Source organism: Notamacropus eugenii, chromosome 1, assembly GCF_028372415.1.
Source record: "Notamacropus eugenii isolate mMacEug1 chromosome 1, mMacEug1.pri_v2, whole genome shotgun sequence".
NCBI classification, from domain to species: Eukaryota; Metazoa; Chordata; class Mammalia; order Diprotodontia; family Macropodidae; genus Notamacropus; species Notamacropus eugenii.
In genome coordinates this window covers 352,580,101-352,596,904 of record NC_092872.1, presented here as the reverse complement: position 1 = coordinate 352,596,904, position 16,804 = coordinate 352,580,101, and the positions used below count along the sequence as shown (strand labels likewise).

The window sequence follows — 16,804 nt, the reverse complement described above, 5'->3', positions numbered from 1 at the left end:
TGGGAAGGTACATGGTAGAAAGGAGTAGATGGCAGCTCATTACTGATAAAGAATCACACAGAAGAAACAACCTTGGGGTATCATGGCACCTGGTGGTGCAGCACATAGAACTCTAGGCGTTGAGGCAAGAAGACATGATCATGTACCAGGCACTTAATAAAGCACTTAAAAGTGCTTTGCCAATATCTCATTCAGTCCTTACAACAACCTGGAAGAAAGGTGCTACTTATCATCTTCCTGGGATACTTGAGGAAACTGAAACAGAGATTAACTGCCTTGCCCAGGGTCTGACAGCTAGTAAGTGTCTGACTCTGGATTTGAACTCAGGACTTCCTTCTTGACTTCATTCTATTGCCTGCATCACCTAGCTGCCTCTAAAGAGAGGGGAAGAGTCGAGGCTGCCTCTTCCTTACAAATCTGGGTAACTGAAAGGATGCTGAAACAAGAACTGGGATATTTGGAAGAGGGACAGGTTGGGGGAGGGGGAGCGATGATGAGTTCACTCAGGGACATGTTGAGTTTGAGGTGCCAGCAAAACATCCAAGTGATAAACTGAGGAACAGATTGGACAAGATGGCCTCTGAAGTCCCTTCCAACTGTGAGATTCTGTGGTGATTCTCTCTCCTCCTGCACTGACTGCTCTTAGCCTTCCCTTTTCCCATCCTCCCCCCTTCCCTATCACTCCCTTTTCTTTCCCCCTTCTCCTGTCCTCTGACCCCCTCCTTTGCCCTCTCTCCTGTCTTCTGTGATTTGGTAGCTTTATTTTTATTTCCCTTTCTCACTCTATCCCTGCATCCGACTTCTTTCCCATCCATCTCTGTCACACTGTGTCTCTCTTACTGTATATACCACTCCATCTCTGAGTCTGCTTGGGGATCTATGTCTACCTGTCTGGGAGTATCTCTCTGTGTGTCTCTGTATCCTCCCCCTCCTCTCTCCATTCCATCTCTCTCTCCTCTTTCTGTGTTCTCCCTCTCTCTTCTGTCTCTCTGTCTCTGTCTCTCCTGCACCTCTCTGCCTCTGTCTCTCCTTATGTCACTAGGCATCTCTGACTGTCTCTTTCTCAGCATGTCTGTTCATCTCTCTATGTCTCTCCTTCCCCCCTCTTTACTACCTCTGACTCTCTCTGTACCTCTCCATCTCCGTGCCTGTCTCTCCCTTCCCCTTTCCCTCTCTCCCCTTCGCCTCACTTTCTCTCTCTTCCTCCCTTCCTCTCTTTCCTCTTTCTCTTTCTCTCCTCTCTCTCTGTCTTTCTACCTGTATCTCTCTCTCTCTCTGTTTCTCTTCCCCTCCCCCACGCTCAATTTGAAAACAGAGTCCTTAATTATAATCAGCCGGTGCCTGCTGCTTACAGTTATCATTCTGCTGAGAAGCGACAGCTGTTTCTATTGGCAGCCCAGCAACTGCGACCGTCAAAGTCCTTTCCCATGATGCCTCACCTCACCAAGACGGCCTGGGTGAATGCAGGGCACGGTCTGCCCCCTATCCCCCTCCACGGACCCCCAAGCCCTCCCCGTAGCCAGTACCTGGGTGGACATACGGCTACCGCTTCTCTGAGGGCTGAGTGAGGCCAAATCCAGGCAGCCCTCCTTCCCTTGGTCAAGTCACATCTTTGTTTTTGAACACGAGCTTTGTTTTTGTTTTTTCCATTCGTTTTTTGGCTCAACTGGAGCGTAACGCCAATTAAAATTAGATTAGGAAGAAAATGTCCATTTCTGCAGAATACACCAGGATTCTGAATATGTTCCCTTAGTACAGGCTGGAGAAAAGAGGAGATTCGCCCACAGTGGGCAGTTCCTGGCACTGGCAGAACTTTGTGGGGCTTTTATTTTTCTCATTCTTCCTATTATATATTTGTCACTCAGACCATAAGACCCACAGAATAAATCCCTAGAAAAACTGGTCTTCTGGCCACCACTCAGATGGCTAGCTGTAGATCTGGGACAGGTGGCCAATTTTCAATCGGAATGTCAATTTGCAGGAGGCCATCCAAACTAGAAGGAACCTTGGAGACTATCAAGTCCAATCCCATCCCTACCCCCTTTGGTACATGAAGAAATTGAGGCTCCAAAGGGGAGAGGAACTTAGAGTCACACAGCAAGTCCCCTGACTCCCAGACCAGGCAAGGGAGTTTTTCCTTGCCTCACGATGATTGCCACTCTTATGCAAACCAGTCTTATTTCATAGAAACATAGAATGTCAGACCTACCAGGGACTTTAAAGCATAGGACACAAGCTGTCAGAGCTGGAAGGAATCTTCAAGATTAGCTCCAACCTTCTCATCTCATAGAAAGGAGAAACAGGATCAGAGAGAGAACATGACATGATGATAGAGCAGATCCTGAATTAAAACTCAGTTCTCTCTCCTCCTCCCTTTTCCTAACCCCATCCCCACCAACATCCACATATCTCCCTAATGGACCCCCTCTCCAAGAGAAGGGATACCAAGCTATGTATGGTTGCTCAGATGACAGACTGATCACATGTTCAAGATGCAAACTTGACTTCTGAGTCCCTCCTCTGGTCCTCATAGACAATTTATTCCTCATCGGATGAAGGGTGTTGGGATGAGGCAATGTGATGAAGTGAGAAGAAGGAGCAATGAACTTAGGGTCAGGCCTTAGGGTTTAGTATGTGCTAGGGCACTGACTGACTTACAGGATTATATAAGTCATGTCTCCTCTCAGGGTCTCAATTTCCTCATCTGTCAAACAGACAATAATCCTTACCAGTAATAACAAGGACCATTATGACTAGAAGAGACAGTAATAATAAGAAGCAATCCTCCCCTAAGAGAGGAGGCAACCTCTCTGGGGATGACAGAAGTCCAGAATGGTAGAGGTGGAAGGGACTAATACCTAAACAAGAATACTGACATCTAACATCTCCTTAAATTAGAAAATCTGAGAGTTCCAAAGGAATCCAGTGGTCATTTAGTCTAGCCCATATATGAAAAGAATCCCCACCTACTGAACATGAGGTGGTCCAGCCTCTGTCAGAAGCCATCTTCAGGAGCAACCCACCACGTCTTGAGAGAGTCCCTTCTACTACTGAACATCTTGAACTGCTTGGAAGATTTTCTGACATAAAGCTTAAATTTGTCTCTTTATATCATCTGCCTATTCGATGAGCATTTGAGCATTCCATCTATGCCTTTATCCAAATTATTGATAAAAATGTCAAATAATAGAAGACCAAGCATAGATCCCTGGGATACTCCACTGGAAACTTTCTACCATGTTGACACTGAACCATTAATAATGATTCTTTTAGTTCAGCCCTCTATCAAGCTCTAAACCCATCCAATTGTGTTATTGAATACCTCTGATGAGATGGAACCCAGTACATCCTGAAGCATTCCATTCCATCTATGTATGGTCCTAATTGTTAGGAAGTTTTTCTTTACAATAAGTCAGTCAGTCAGTGAGCATTTGCTAATTGTTTATTCAGACTTTGTGCTCAAGCACTGGGGAGAAGAAAGAAAGAAAAAAGGAAGGAAGGAAGGAAGGAAGGAAGGAAGGAAGGAAGGAAGGAAGGAAGGAAGGAAGGAAGGAAGGAAGGAAAGAAAAAGAAAGAAAGAAAGAAAGAAAGAAAGAAAGAAAGAAAGAAAGAAAGAAAGAAAGAAAGAAAGAAAGAAAGAAAGGGAACAAGAGAAAGGGAGAGAGAGACAGAGAGAAATAAAAATAGTCCCTGCTGTCAAGGATCTCAGAGTCTAATGGGGGAGCCTATATGTAAAATAGCTAAGTGCATAGAAGATATATACAGAATAGATGGAAGACAATGGAAGGCATGTAGCCACTGGAGGGACCAGGAAAGGCTAGCTGCAGAAGGTAGACTTGAGCTGAGTCTTGAAGGAAGTTAAGGAAACTTAAGAAGTGGAAGTAAAAAGACAGAGCATTCCAGACACAGAGAATGACAAGTGTGAAGGCCTGGAGACCAAAGATGGAGTGGCATGTTTGAAGAACAATTGTAATTGTACAGGTTCCTGTACCTGTAGAGTACATGGAAGGGAATAAGGTATAAGAAGACCGGAAAGGTAAAAAGGAGCCAGGTTACTAAGGACTGAATGACAAGCAGAGGCAATTATATAGGATATGGCATGAATTTTACAGGATATATATACAGGATGGCATGAGATTTAATTGCTTTAATTGGTTAAAACTGTGCTAAAAGGAAGCCACTGGACCCCACTAAGCAAGGAGAGGACATAGTCAGATTTGAAATTTAGGAAAAATCTCTTTGGTCAACTGAGTAGGGGCTAGGTTGGAATGAGGAAAGACTCGAGGCAGGGATATCAGATATAGCTATTTCTGAAGTACAGGTTAGAGGTGATGAGGGCCTAAGTCATGAGAACAGAGAGAAGGGGATTGATACAAGAGATGTCATGAAGGTGGAAAGAACATGTTTGAGTCTAAATCTACTTTTCTGTATCTCCTTTCTACCGTTCCTAATCCTACCCTCTGGGGTATATGGGTTATTCAGGGAGTGGTGTGGGGGCTGCCAAGCCCTTCTCGGGGCTGCTTATCCACCCTTTGTATTACCTCTTTCACCAACTCTCACCTGGGCTCCAAGAAGCTGTAGCATGCACAGTGGGCAAACCCCAGGAAACCATCTCAGCAAGATGGGCTAAACCAGGTTGAGGGTAACCAACAGGCTGTAAACCCGTCAATGAATTAGAAGAATGTCTACCCCCAAGCATGTGAAGATCTCCCCCAGTAGATGAGAACAATTTGTTCCAACGTCCATGAAAGCAGCTGAAGCAGACAACGTGGAGCTCTTAGAGCTTGGTCAGACATTGAAGACACCAAGGTCATCCACTGCATCCTGGGCCATCACCAGTTGTCCTGACTTTTGTGATGCCACTGGACTTCGATGACTCTGGAAGAGACAGTGAGACTGATAACTTTGCCCAATTCATACACACGTCAAGACATCAATCTGTGATGTCATTGGTCCTCTTTGAAAATGAAGGACAAACTTAAACCCTCTAGGGCTAAGAGCAAGGCTGCTAGATGGATCAGAACATAGAGTGCTGAACCTGAAATCAGGAAGACCTGAGTTCAAATGTAGCCTCAGAAACTTACTAGCTGTGTGACTCGGGGCAAGTCACTTAACCTCTGTCTCAGTTTCCTCAACTGTAAAATCAGGATAGTAACACCTACATCCCAGGGTTGTTCTGAGGATTAGATGAGATAATATTTGTAAAATCCCTCTTAGGCACTTAATAAATTATTGTTTCCTCCCTTCCTAATTCCTTTCCCCTATGACAGTCCTTCAAATACTTGTATCACGTTCCTTCTTAGTTTGCTGTTCCCTAGACTAAATATCACCAACTCCTTCAACAATGACATTCTCTCAAGGACTTTCTCCATCCTAATTTCTCTCCCACCCACCACCCACCCCTGCCAGCTTATCAATGTCCTTCTGAAATGTTGGTGCCTAAAATGGAATATACTATCCCATATATGATCTAGCCAGAGCAAAGGATGGCAATACTATTATTACCTCCCACACTCTGGGCACTAGGCTCCTGCTAATGCTGCTGAAGTGCCATTTCTACAACTATTTTCCCATTAATACATCTAAAGTAACGCATGGGGCTAATAATAATAGCTTGCATTTATATCATTTTTTTAAAGTTTCCCAGGTGGTGCAGTGGGTAGCGCACCCAGCCTAGAGTCAGGAAGACCTAGGTTCAAATCCAGCTTCACACACTTACTAGTTGTGTCACCCTGGACAAATCCCTTAACCCTGTCTGCCTTGGTTTCCTTATCTATAAAATGAGCTGAAAAAGAAATGCAAGCCACTCCAGTATCTTTGCCAAGAAAACTCCAAAAAGGAGTTCTGTCAAGAACTGAAAACAATTAAAAAACCACAAAATGTTTATTGACCTGGGCCAAATCACTTAATTGCCCTCTGCCTCAGCTTCATCATCTGTAAAATGGGGGTAATAAAAGTGCCCATAACCCAGGTTGTTGTAAGAATCAAATGGGATTTAAAGTGCTGTGCAAATCTCAAAGCACTGTATAAACGCTAGCTTTGTTAGTTAACTATTACTCATTTCAATTTTCATTAAAAAAACAAAAACCCTGTGAGGAACATGCTATTTTTATCAACATTGTGCCAAAGAAACTGAGGTTTAGGGAAATAAACTCAAGATCACAGCCTGAGCAAATGTCTAAGATCAGATTTGAACTTCATTCTTGGAGTCAGTACAGCATAGAATATTTTCTATGTGGAAAAAAATGCATTCAGAACTCCAACCTGAGAATGGCAGGGAGTTCATTTCTCCCAAGGCAGGTGGGAACTCCTTCTGCTCTCAGACACTGGTGCAGGCTGCCATTGCAGAGGCCAGAGGCTCCAGCAGAGGGGACTTGGGGGAGATCAGAAGTAATAGATACTAGAAACATGGATTGATGATACAGGGCTGTTGGACAGTAAGGAACTGGGGAAGACTGGAGTCAGATAGAGGTTAAAAAAAAAAAACACAGGGACATTTTTTTGATTCTGACTTCCCTATTATTCCTTTTATTTTTTTCCCATCAGCCTCAGAATTTGGCTTACCTACTCTTCCACTGCCACCACCAAGGCTTTTTTGGTCAGTTTTTCTCTCCTTCCCTGAAGGAACTCAGTCTCACACCTTCTCACGTCCCCTGATGTAAGCACAAAACTAACATTTCAATGAAATTCAAGATTTGTGAGATATTTAACATCAATCATCTCATTTGATCCTTGAGAAGATCCTTTGAAGGATGTATGAGAGGTGTTATTTCCCTCATTTTACAGATAGGGACACTGAGACTCAGAAAAGTGAAGTGACTTTCCTGTTGTCCCATAGCCAGCAAATGTGGGATTGGAGGGTAGATCTCCCCTGACTCCAAATCCAACATGCTCTCTGCTATACCATGGTTCTCTACAAAGAGCTTCTGTGACCATAACTGGGAAAGGGACATTTGTAAACTAATAATGAATGACCCATAATGTGTTATGAAAATAGAACATTAAAACAGGGGTGGAAAACCTATAGCCTCAAGGTCACATGTGACCCCCTAGGTCTTCAAGAGCACCCCTTTGACTGAATCCAAACTTCACAGAACAAATCCTCTTAATAATGGACTTAGTCAAAAAAGCTGCACTTAAGGACCTAGAAGACCACACATGGCCTTGAGGCTACAGGTTCCCTTCCCCTGGATAGTATAATAGTTTATTATCAGAGGCCCCAAAGGACCAAACTCCAAGAACTACCTCAGTCTATCAGTTTCTAAGCTACAAGATAATTTATACATGTTATAATAAAATTAATATCAAGGTAGATTCCATTTAATCCAACAGGCATTTATTAAGCACTTGCTATGTGTCATATAACCATGCTAAGAATACAAAAACAAAATTAAAAGTTCCTGCCCTAAAGGATTTTACATTCTATTGGAGGGGAAGCTGGGGCAACATGTTAACAGCTAACCTCAAAATATATACAAGGTAATTTGGGGGAAGGGAAGCACTAACAAGTGGAAGGAGAGGGGAGATGGAGGAAAAGGCCTTATTCAGGAGGTTGAATTTGAGCTAAGCCTTGACTGGAGCTAATGAAAAGCATTCGAGATGTGGCAGAGAGCTGATACAAAATCAGAACTCCTCTCTGTGAATAGACTTCATTTTCTGAAACAATACCCTGGCACCCTAGATAGAGAGATATATAGATACATAAGTAAATATATAGATCTATATATAGATTAGATAGATAGATAGATAGATAGATAGATAGATAGATAGATAGATAGATAGTCAGACAGAGTATTTACTTTGTGCCAGGCCTCTTGGATACAAATATAAGACAGGCTTACCCTCTAGGAGTTTCCATTTTAATGAGGGAATACAAGATGTAATATTGGTGAATAATAAATGGAATCAATAGTAATGGGAAGATGAAAAGGAGGAGAGCATTGAATGAAAATGCCCAAAGAGAAGTGCTGAAGAAGTCCTGTTTCTGGTTAAGATAAAATGAGCCAGGCAACCAAGCCAAGGTTGGCCTGAGTGTAGGCAGCATGGTGAAGAGATCACTAGGAATTAGTAGTTACATAGCTTTAGCTTGCCAGAGCTGGGTAGTTCCAGGTGTGGCCTCTCAAATTGTGAACCCAAGTCAGTGCCTTAAGCCAGTTACCTTCCAGCCTACCAATCTCTGCCTCTAAAAATCCTGCCCATCCTCAACTCAGCTTAAATGGGACTTTAAAAGTCTTTCCTTTCCCTCCCCTACCTCCTAAGGAGAATTGATATCTCCTTCCTCCAAGTCCCTTCTATACTTAATGCTTCTCTTACAGTCCTCTCAGGTCAATCTCCAGTTCTTACTGACTAATAACAGAGATTGTGGATAAATCATTTCACCTCTCTGCCTGAGTCTAGTTGTCTGAAAAATGGGGGAGAGGGATAATAATCCTTATATTACCTACCTTACAGAGCTATTGTAAGGAAAGTGTTTTGTAAACCTTAAAGCACTGTAGAATTGTGAGCTGTATCATTTCCCTTGTTATTTTTCCCTGAATTATTCTTCTTAGTTTTTTGTATGCTTGATGAGGACAAGGACAATGTCTTATTCCTCTTTTGTCCCCTTCAGTCCCCAGCACAAGGTCTGGCACATAGGAAAGATGTTAATAAACACTTACTGACTTAAATTGATATTTCATATTCAAAATTCTTTGCTCTTTGTGAAAAAAAGGCAATCAAAACCATAGGTGACCAAATTTTTCAAATTTTGAAAAAATTTTAAAACCCCCCCAATTTCAAAGAATCATAGACTTTAGAGACGGAACAGAACTTTGAAGTCACCTAATCTAGATCACATACTTTACAGAAGCAGAAACTTCCTCCAAATCTCACATTCCTTTAGCCATACCAAGATGCTAGTCTTCTACCCATCAGATGTCATAGAATTCTTCCTAGAGAGTTTTCAACGACTCCCCATTTCCCACAGGAGAAAATATTACTTCCTTATTTAGTCATGCAAGACCACAGTTCATAGCATACCTCATCTCTTCCCCCAATGAAATCTACCTATGTTGCAGGTGAATTCTGATTTAAGGCACTGACTTAGATTTACAATTTGAGAGGCCACATGTGGAACCTCCCTGCTCTGCCAAGCTAAACCTATATAATTGCCTATATTTCCCAACCATTTCTTCATCAATCTGCCTACAACCAGGCTATTGCCCCTGATTGCTGTCTCTTACAGGTGAGCCTTCACCTCTCTTACCTCTTGAATTGAACTGAATTACAAGTTTATTTGACATTTTTCTTATTCAAATGACTTGGATTTAAAATTCTTATCAAGTAAAAAGTTCCTTGATGCTCAACAGATTCCAGTGTGGAACCTCCCTAACTCAGACCTATTAGGAAGTGGATGAATCTGGTTTGTAATGACAGGTCTGGATTTATGCATATTTTTAAAAAGATGCAGCTAGATTACTTTGGAGTCCATGGGGTGATTCAAAAGAAACCAAGGAAGGTTTGCTAAGTAGAGGTCCTGCCTTGATGAATTGATAAGAATTATTTGTAGCCAGTACGTTAATACTTAGAAACTATTTGCTCCCTTTATTGGAAAAGTTAGCTATCCTGCTAGCCATCTTGATTTGCACTGTTTGCTAAACCAAACTCTTTTTGTGATATTTTGAAGGTAAACTTCACTCTAGATCTGATGTCTTTTCCAAAATACTTTTCAGTTTTTTCAAGCTCTTTGCAGATATTATCTTATTTAATCTTCAAAAATCCCTGCCTGGCCTCTTAGAAGTGCAAGAATTATGATGCCATTTTCAGATGAGGAAACAGGCCCAGAGGGGGAAATTATTTACCCAACTAAGTAGTAATGGATCCAAACTGATCCAGAATTTTTTCTCCCCAGTCAATTCTACAAGCTTAAACTGTCTGCTGAGCTCCAGGCCCTGTACTCCATGTGCTCAGAATATGTGTGTGTTCGTCCTTCATTGCCAAAGAAGACCATGTCATCAGAGAAATAATGACATGGCTTGCACTTGACTTTGTTTTGAGTGAGGGAGAGCTGTGCAGGTCACCAGCCTCACTTCTCCTCCAGAGCCATCTGAATCCAGTAACCAGATATTCATCAGGATGACTGGAGATGACCCAGGATGAGGCAGTTGGGGTTAAGTGACTTGCCCAAGGTCACACAGTTAGTGAGTGTCAAGTGTCTGAGGTGAGATTTGAACTCAGGTCCTCCTGACTCCTGCTCTATCCACTGCACCACCGCTGCCCCTATGCTCAAAATATATTTATTCCTCAAAAGAGCTTACAGATGAATGACTTAGGGCTCATTAGGATCAAAGAGAATATTTGACAAGTGCTTAGCATAATGCCTGGCACATAGTAGGCACTTAAAAAAATTTGCTCCCTTCCTTTTTCCCCTCTTTCAATTATACCATGTTTCTGAATTTGTTGGCCTGAACTGAATGCAATTTGACAATAAGTTCACTTGACTATAGCACTTGACTATAAGCTTATTTATGGAGTGGTGCCTTCATACCAATTCTACAGTACGTTTTTTATTATTCCCATTTAAAGATAAGGAAATAAAGGTTGAGAGAGAAGTGACTTGTCTAAGGTCTCGTAATAAGTGGCAGAACTTGGATTCTAACCCAGGTTTCCTACTCCCATGTTTCTTTCTAGGTCATTTAAAATCTTCAAAAAGTAACTTGCCTCTGGTTTGGACCAATTGAAGAATTCTAATCTTCAATTCTAATCATCTCAGGTGACTAGTCCCCAGCTGTCAGCTTTTGTCAGGCTATTTAAGTCTATTTAAAACATGCTCACGAACCAGCTATAGCTTTCGCCACTATTGATAAACAACAGCTTGTAGTTCTATGAGATCAAGGGAAGAAAAGATGCAATTCTTCTGTCTTTCCATATAATTCATCATTAAAATAATGTGCCCGCACCAAACCCTTGCCCCAGAAATCATAAAAATAAATTTCTAGAGTTTAGAAAAAACAACTCCTGAGGCCATAAAGGAAGGGAGACATTAAGGGAGTATCCTGGAAACGGAGACTTATAAGTCACCAAAATTTGAAAGAAACACATTTCAAATGTTGCATAATGTCATGTGATGGCTAAAAATAATGGAGTCCCAAGTAAGTGCCAGGAAAGTATACTCTGGAAAACTGAACAAACATTTCTATCTCCTGGGCTAAGAAGTGGGGGAACTGAGTTCTAATCTGGTACGGTCACTATGTGACCTTGGGTATGTTCTTCTGTCTTAATTTCCACATTTATAAAATGAAGGGGTCGGGCTAGTCAGTTCGAGTCAGAGTTGGAAGCATTTAGGGTTAAGGTTAATAACAGTTAGAGGCATGAATTCCTATCAAGGCCCTTTCAGCTTCAATATTTTATGTTCTATCATTCTAAGGCCCCCTCCCAGCTTTGACATTGGATGTCCTATGATCCCAAGGGTACATCCAGCTCTGACATTCTGTGTTGCCATTCCAAAGCCTGTTCTAGCTCTGATGGTCTATGTTCTATTGAGCTAAGTCCTCTTCCATTTCTAACATTCTGTGTTCTGAGATTCCAGTGTCCTACTCTGACATATTTTATAGACAACAAAGACAATAGGACATTGAAGGACCCAGCCTTGCAACACAGTTCGGCCATTAGCCCCTGGCAGTAAATATTATTTTCAATTCCATTCCATAAACAGCTATGACACACCTACTATGTATAAAGCCCTGCCATGAGTTCTCGGGCCATGAATTTGAAAAATTACAAGCTCTCTACCCTCAAGGAGCTCAGAAGTTAAGAGGGAGGATAGCACAAATACATATGTAAGTTATGTATTAGCCATGCAAGTTTGTATCCACATTGGCTATCCAAATGAGATTTGCAGGAAGACATGAATACATATCTATAGAATTCCGTTCACCTCTTTTGATTTGGAATGGAGATTTTGATTTCTACTTGCTGGGAAACCAGAGAAAGGATCATAAGGTTACCCATACTGATCTCTTCAGAGATAATGTATATTAGACTAGAATTATATCTATTGACTTCCCCTAAATATTGCTAGTCTAAGGAAAATTTTTTTTTCCTTAGGTTCAAGGTATTTTCCCAGTCACTATCTCTTAGATAGAAGGCATATCACTGATATCTTGAGGCTTGGTTCCTTCCAACCAAATGCTAAACAAAAGACCATCACAAATTATTATGAATAAAACCATTTATCAAAGTAGATAACAAACAGAAATCTAGAAAAGTTATACAGATTAACATACACCAGACAATACATAAAGTGATCAAACTCCCCCACTAGAAGCAAGAAATATCAGCTCAATGGAGAGAGACTCCCTGATTCCACCCAAGCAGAAATTCCCCACCCCAGTGTCTCTACAAGGCAAGAGTTCTTTCTCCTATGTATCTGTCTTCTGAAGTCTATTTTCTTTCTCTTTGGATTTTTCCCCAAAAGGGATCTAGAACCACAAATACTTCTCTTAAAGAAGAAAGCAAAAAAAAGTCTTTCCTCCCAAACTTCCACACCAACTGTACTCCTCATATAGACCCACAATTTTTGTCAGTTTTCCCTTCACCAATGAGAATCTTATACAGACTTGTATAATTCAAGCTTGAAACCTAGGTTACACATAAATTAACAGAATGCAAATAGAATGTGATAAGAGCAGGTTATCTTTCTTGGGCATCTAACACAGTACTTTAATATAGTAAGTATGAAATAAATATGTATAGAAAAAGAGAGAGAGGAAGAGGGAAGAAGGGATGGAGGGAAGAAGGGAGAAAGAAGTGAAAGAGGAAAGGAAGGGAAAGAGAAGGGAAAAGAAGGGAGGGAGGGAGGGAAGATGGAAGGAAGAAGTAAAAGAAAGGGAAGAAAGGAAATTAGGGAAGGAAGGAAAGAAGAAAGGGAGAGAGGAAGGAAAAAGAAAAAAGAAAAGGGAGAGATCTTAACAAAGTGCTCTGAGAAAATATAAGAAGAGAATACACTGTTTTTCATCTGACAATTGGGTTCTCCTACTCAGCACCAATGCTATGCAGGATTTCAAAATTGACCAACCTTGGCTCCAAGTGCCCCAGTATCCCATTTATAAATATTCCTGTCATGACCATGAGCACTTTCCTTTCTTCCCTGCTCCAGTGTATCCTGTTCTTAAATCCCACTTTCATGATAAAAATCAGAAGAAAAATTTATTCACACTAAGGTCCAAGTGATTGAAACCAGCTCAGAGAATGACCTTGGCTTATCAAATAGGATGGGGAAGGATTCAGAGGTTTTTAAAAAAAAAAACACTGAGTCACATATCCTAGGGCGTAAATATTCCCTTCCTCCCTTGGTCAAAATTCTTTGCTCCTTTAAAAAAAAAAGTCAACTAAAACCATAGTTGACCTAATTTTTCAAATTCTGAAAGTGTTTTTAAATCCCCCCCAAATTCAAAGAATCATAGACTTTAGGGCTGAAACAGACCTTAGAAGTGACCTGTCCAGCCCACACACTTATCAAAAGCAGAAACTGCCTTCAAATCCAACATTCCTTTAAACATACCAAGGTGCTGGTCTTCCACCCATCAAGTGTCGCAAAATTCTTCCTATATCACTTCTTTTCTTTCTTTTTCATTACCTCTGGAAGAAGACCCTGGATTAAACAAAGTGTTGTTGTCAGACTAGGAGGGGTGAAAACTTGTTATGGGATTACATTAATCTCTGGGTGAAAAATTGTTGGATGTGATTATTGATTGTCAAGGTCCCATAAGCTTAACACAAGCCAGTCCAAAAGAAGGGGAAAATGCTCAGGAGGTATTGTCAGCGCCACAAAGTAGAAAGAACCCTGGCTCTGAAGTTAGAGGACCTGGATTTAAATCTCACCTGTGATGCTTGTGATCCATGTGACTTTGAATAAATCACTTCACTTCCTTGACTCAGTATTCCTATCTGCAAAATGATCAGACTGGACTACATAGACTTCGATGTCCTTCCCTAGATCTATGATCTAATGTTTTCAAAGAGACACCTTGGAATCAGGAAGACCTGAGCTCAAATGTGACTTCAGACACTTACCATCTGTAAGTGCTGAGGCAAGTCACTTAACTTCGGTTTGCCTCAGTTTCTACATCTGTAAATGGGGATAATAACAAACAGCATCTACCTCAAAGGATTGTTGTGAGGATTAGATGAGATGGTATTTGTAAAGCGCTTGGCACATAGTAGATATTATATAAGTACTTATTCCTTTCCATCTTCCCTTTTTACAGCTGTTATTGATTTCATAACAGAGAGGCATCATCACTTTGGTGTTCTCTGTTCCTAATATCTCAAAAACCTTAGAGCAGAGCCCACTTGATATGGGGAAATGGGAACATAGATACAAAGGAAACCTCCCCAGAGCAGCCCTTCTGGGTCACAGAATGTCAGAGTGGAAAAGGACTTCAGAGACTCTGCCTAGACAAGAATCCCTTCTAGAAGGGTCATGTTTGCTTGAAGACCTTGAGGGAAGGGAAAGCCTCTTCCTGATAAGATAGCCTCTTCCACTTCAGGACAGGTCTAATTGTTAGGATATTTTTCCTTAGGTCTTAAGTTTACTCTTGCTCTCTCCTTTGTTTTCCCAAACAAATGAGCTGTGCCATCAAGTTGTAAGGACCAGTCTGGGAAACAACAACTTGGAATTAGAACTTTTGATATAATTCAAGCTGGTAGGTGGTGCAGTGATTTGAGCACCAGACTAAGTACCAGGAAGACTCATCTTCTTGAGTTCAAATCTGACCTTGGAAACTTATTAGCTATGTGACCCTAGGCAAGTCACTTAACCTATTTGCCTCAGTTTCCTTATCTGTAAAATGAGCTAGAGAAGGAAATGGCAAACCACTCCAATATCTTTGCCAAGAAAATCCCAAATGGGGTCATGAAGAGTAAGAAGTGACTGAAAAATGAACTGTACAACAATATACTGCCTACTGACAGCTTCCGAGTAGTACAGGGGCTGTATCCTGATTTCATTTATTGGCAATAGATTCTGCCTCCCCCAGCAATCAGTCAATTAATAAACATTTATTAAGCACCTACTCTGTGCCAGGCATTGTGCTAACTTCAGGGGATACAAAAAGAGCCCTCAAGGAGCTTACAATCTAATGGGGAAGACAGCAAACATATATACAAACAAGCTGTATACAAGATAAATAGTAAATAATTAACAGAGGGAAGGCACTAGAATAAAGAGAGCTTGAGAAAAGCTCAAGGAGGAGAGAGGATATTTGTGTCTATGTTCTCTGCATCCAAGGATTAGGAAAGGACTCAGAAGCTGTGAAAGATCCAGATATCCTTGATACCTTGTGGCATAGATTCATCTCTTCTCTGTACCACAAGCCTCAAGAAACTTGGCAACAGAGCTTCTGGTTTTTCTCCTACCGTCTCCTTTGCTGGTTTTTAATGCACCTTCTTTTTTGTCCCTAAGAGTAGTGTCTCCCTAAGGTTCTGCTCTAGGTCCTCTTATCATCTTTTCCTTCCCTTCCCTTCTTTCCCTTTTTCTTCCCTTCCCCTCCCCTCCTTTCCCCTTCCTATCCCATTCCTTCCTTCTCTCTCTGTCCCTGTCTCTGTTTGTCTGTCTCTGTCTCTGTCTTTCTCTGTCTTTCTCTGTCTCTCTCTGTCTTTGTCTCTCTCTGTGTGTCTCTCTGTGTGTCTCTCTGTCTCTCTCTCTCTGTCTCTCTCTCTCTCCTGAACTCCAACCCCACATTCTGATCTTCCTAATGGATGTTTAGACCTGTGTGTCCCACCAACACTGAAAAGTCAACAAAATGAGCTCATCACCTCCCTTTACAGTGTTCTAAAATCCTTCCCCATTTCCTAACTTACCTTTGTCAGTTGAAGGCACCACCACTATCCCTGTCACCAGGAGTCACAAAACTTCTTGACTCTTCTTACTCCCTCACCCCATCCCCATCTATCTCTTGCCAAATCCTGTCCATTCCACCACAATGGATTTCATGCCCATTCTCTTTTCTCTCCTCTTAATTCATGAAACAATTATAATATGGTGGCTAGAGTCCTGGCTTTGGAGTCAGGAAGACTAGCTCAGATTCTTCTGATCCTCCATCTCTAAAAATAGAGATAACAGCAGTGACATCACGGGGTTGTTGTGAGGACCAAATGGCATTATGTATATAAATTGCTTTGCAAACTTCAAAGCATGCATTTCCTCACTCAGGCATTCCCTGTACCAGTGAAATCATATGTCCTGCCCGGTCTCCATTCCTATTAGTTGCTGCCTTGATCACCACTTACCTGGATTGTCATAGCCTCCTAATGGCTCTCCCTGCCTCCAGTGTAGAATGGCAGATCTGGAGGAGGCTTCCCCTTAGCAACCTTTCCTCCTCTCCTTCCTTGCCAATTCCTTGACTTCTCTGATTCTCCACTTTCTGCTTATTCTGTTGGCCAATCAGCTACTGTAGTCCTAATGTTTGGCATGAACCAGAGCTCTCTAGACCCAAGCTGGAAGCCTCAAGCTACCCATACCCTAGCATGAACTAGTTATCTCTAGAGATCCTCAGGCCAGCTCTGACAACTTGAGCTTGTCCATGTTCTTAAAACCTGCCAGGCCTGACATTTAGAACAGAAACTTTGAGAGCCTTGCATTGTGCAAGGCTCAGGTCCTTCCCAATCTGCTCCAAATAATCTTGCCCATTTCTGAGCACTTCGTAGGTCAAGTCACTAAGCCTCTCCAATTTCACTTCTGTTTGATGCAGAAGAATTGAACTAGGGAGGTTAGCCTGCTAAGCAAATGTCTAGAAACAACTAAAATTCTATACCCACCTCAGGA

At 41.6% G+C, this 16,804-nt stretch overlaps 1 long non-coding RNA gene across 1 annotated transcript in view; it reads right to left on the bottom strand.

Annotated features, from left to right (window-relative positions):
• The window catches only part of LOC140518248 (uncharacterized), a 28,917-nt gene extending 15,507 nt beyond the window's left edge, over positions 1-13,410 (bottom strand). The window contains exons 1-2 of the long non-coding RNA XR_011971880.1: positions 13,055-13,410; positions 4,561-4,878 (exon numbers count right to left, since the gene is read on the bottom strand). This is a non-coding gene — a long non-coding RNA (uncharacterized lncRNA). The remainder of the gene's footprint in view (positions 1-4,560; positions 4,879-13,054) is intronic.
• Between the last annotated feature and the right edge of the window lie 3,394 nt (positions 13,411-16,804).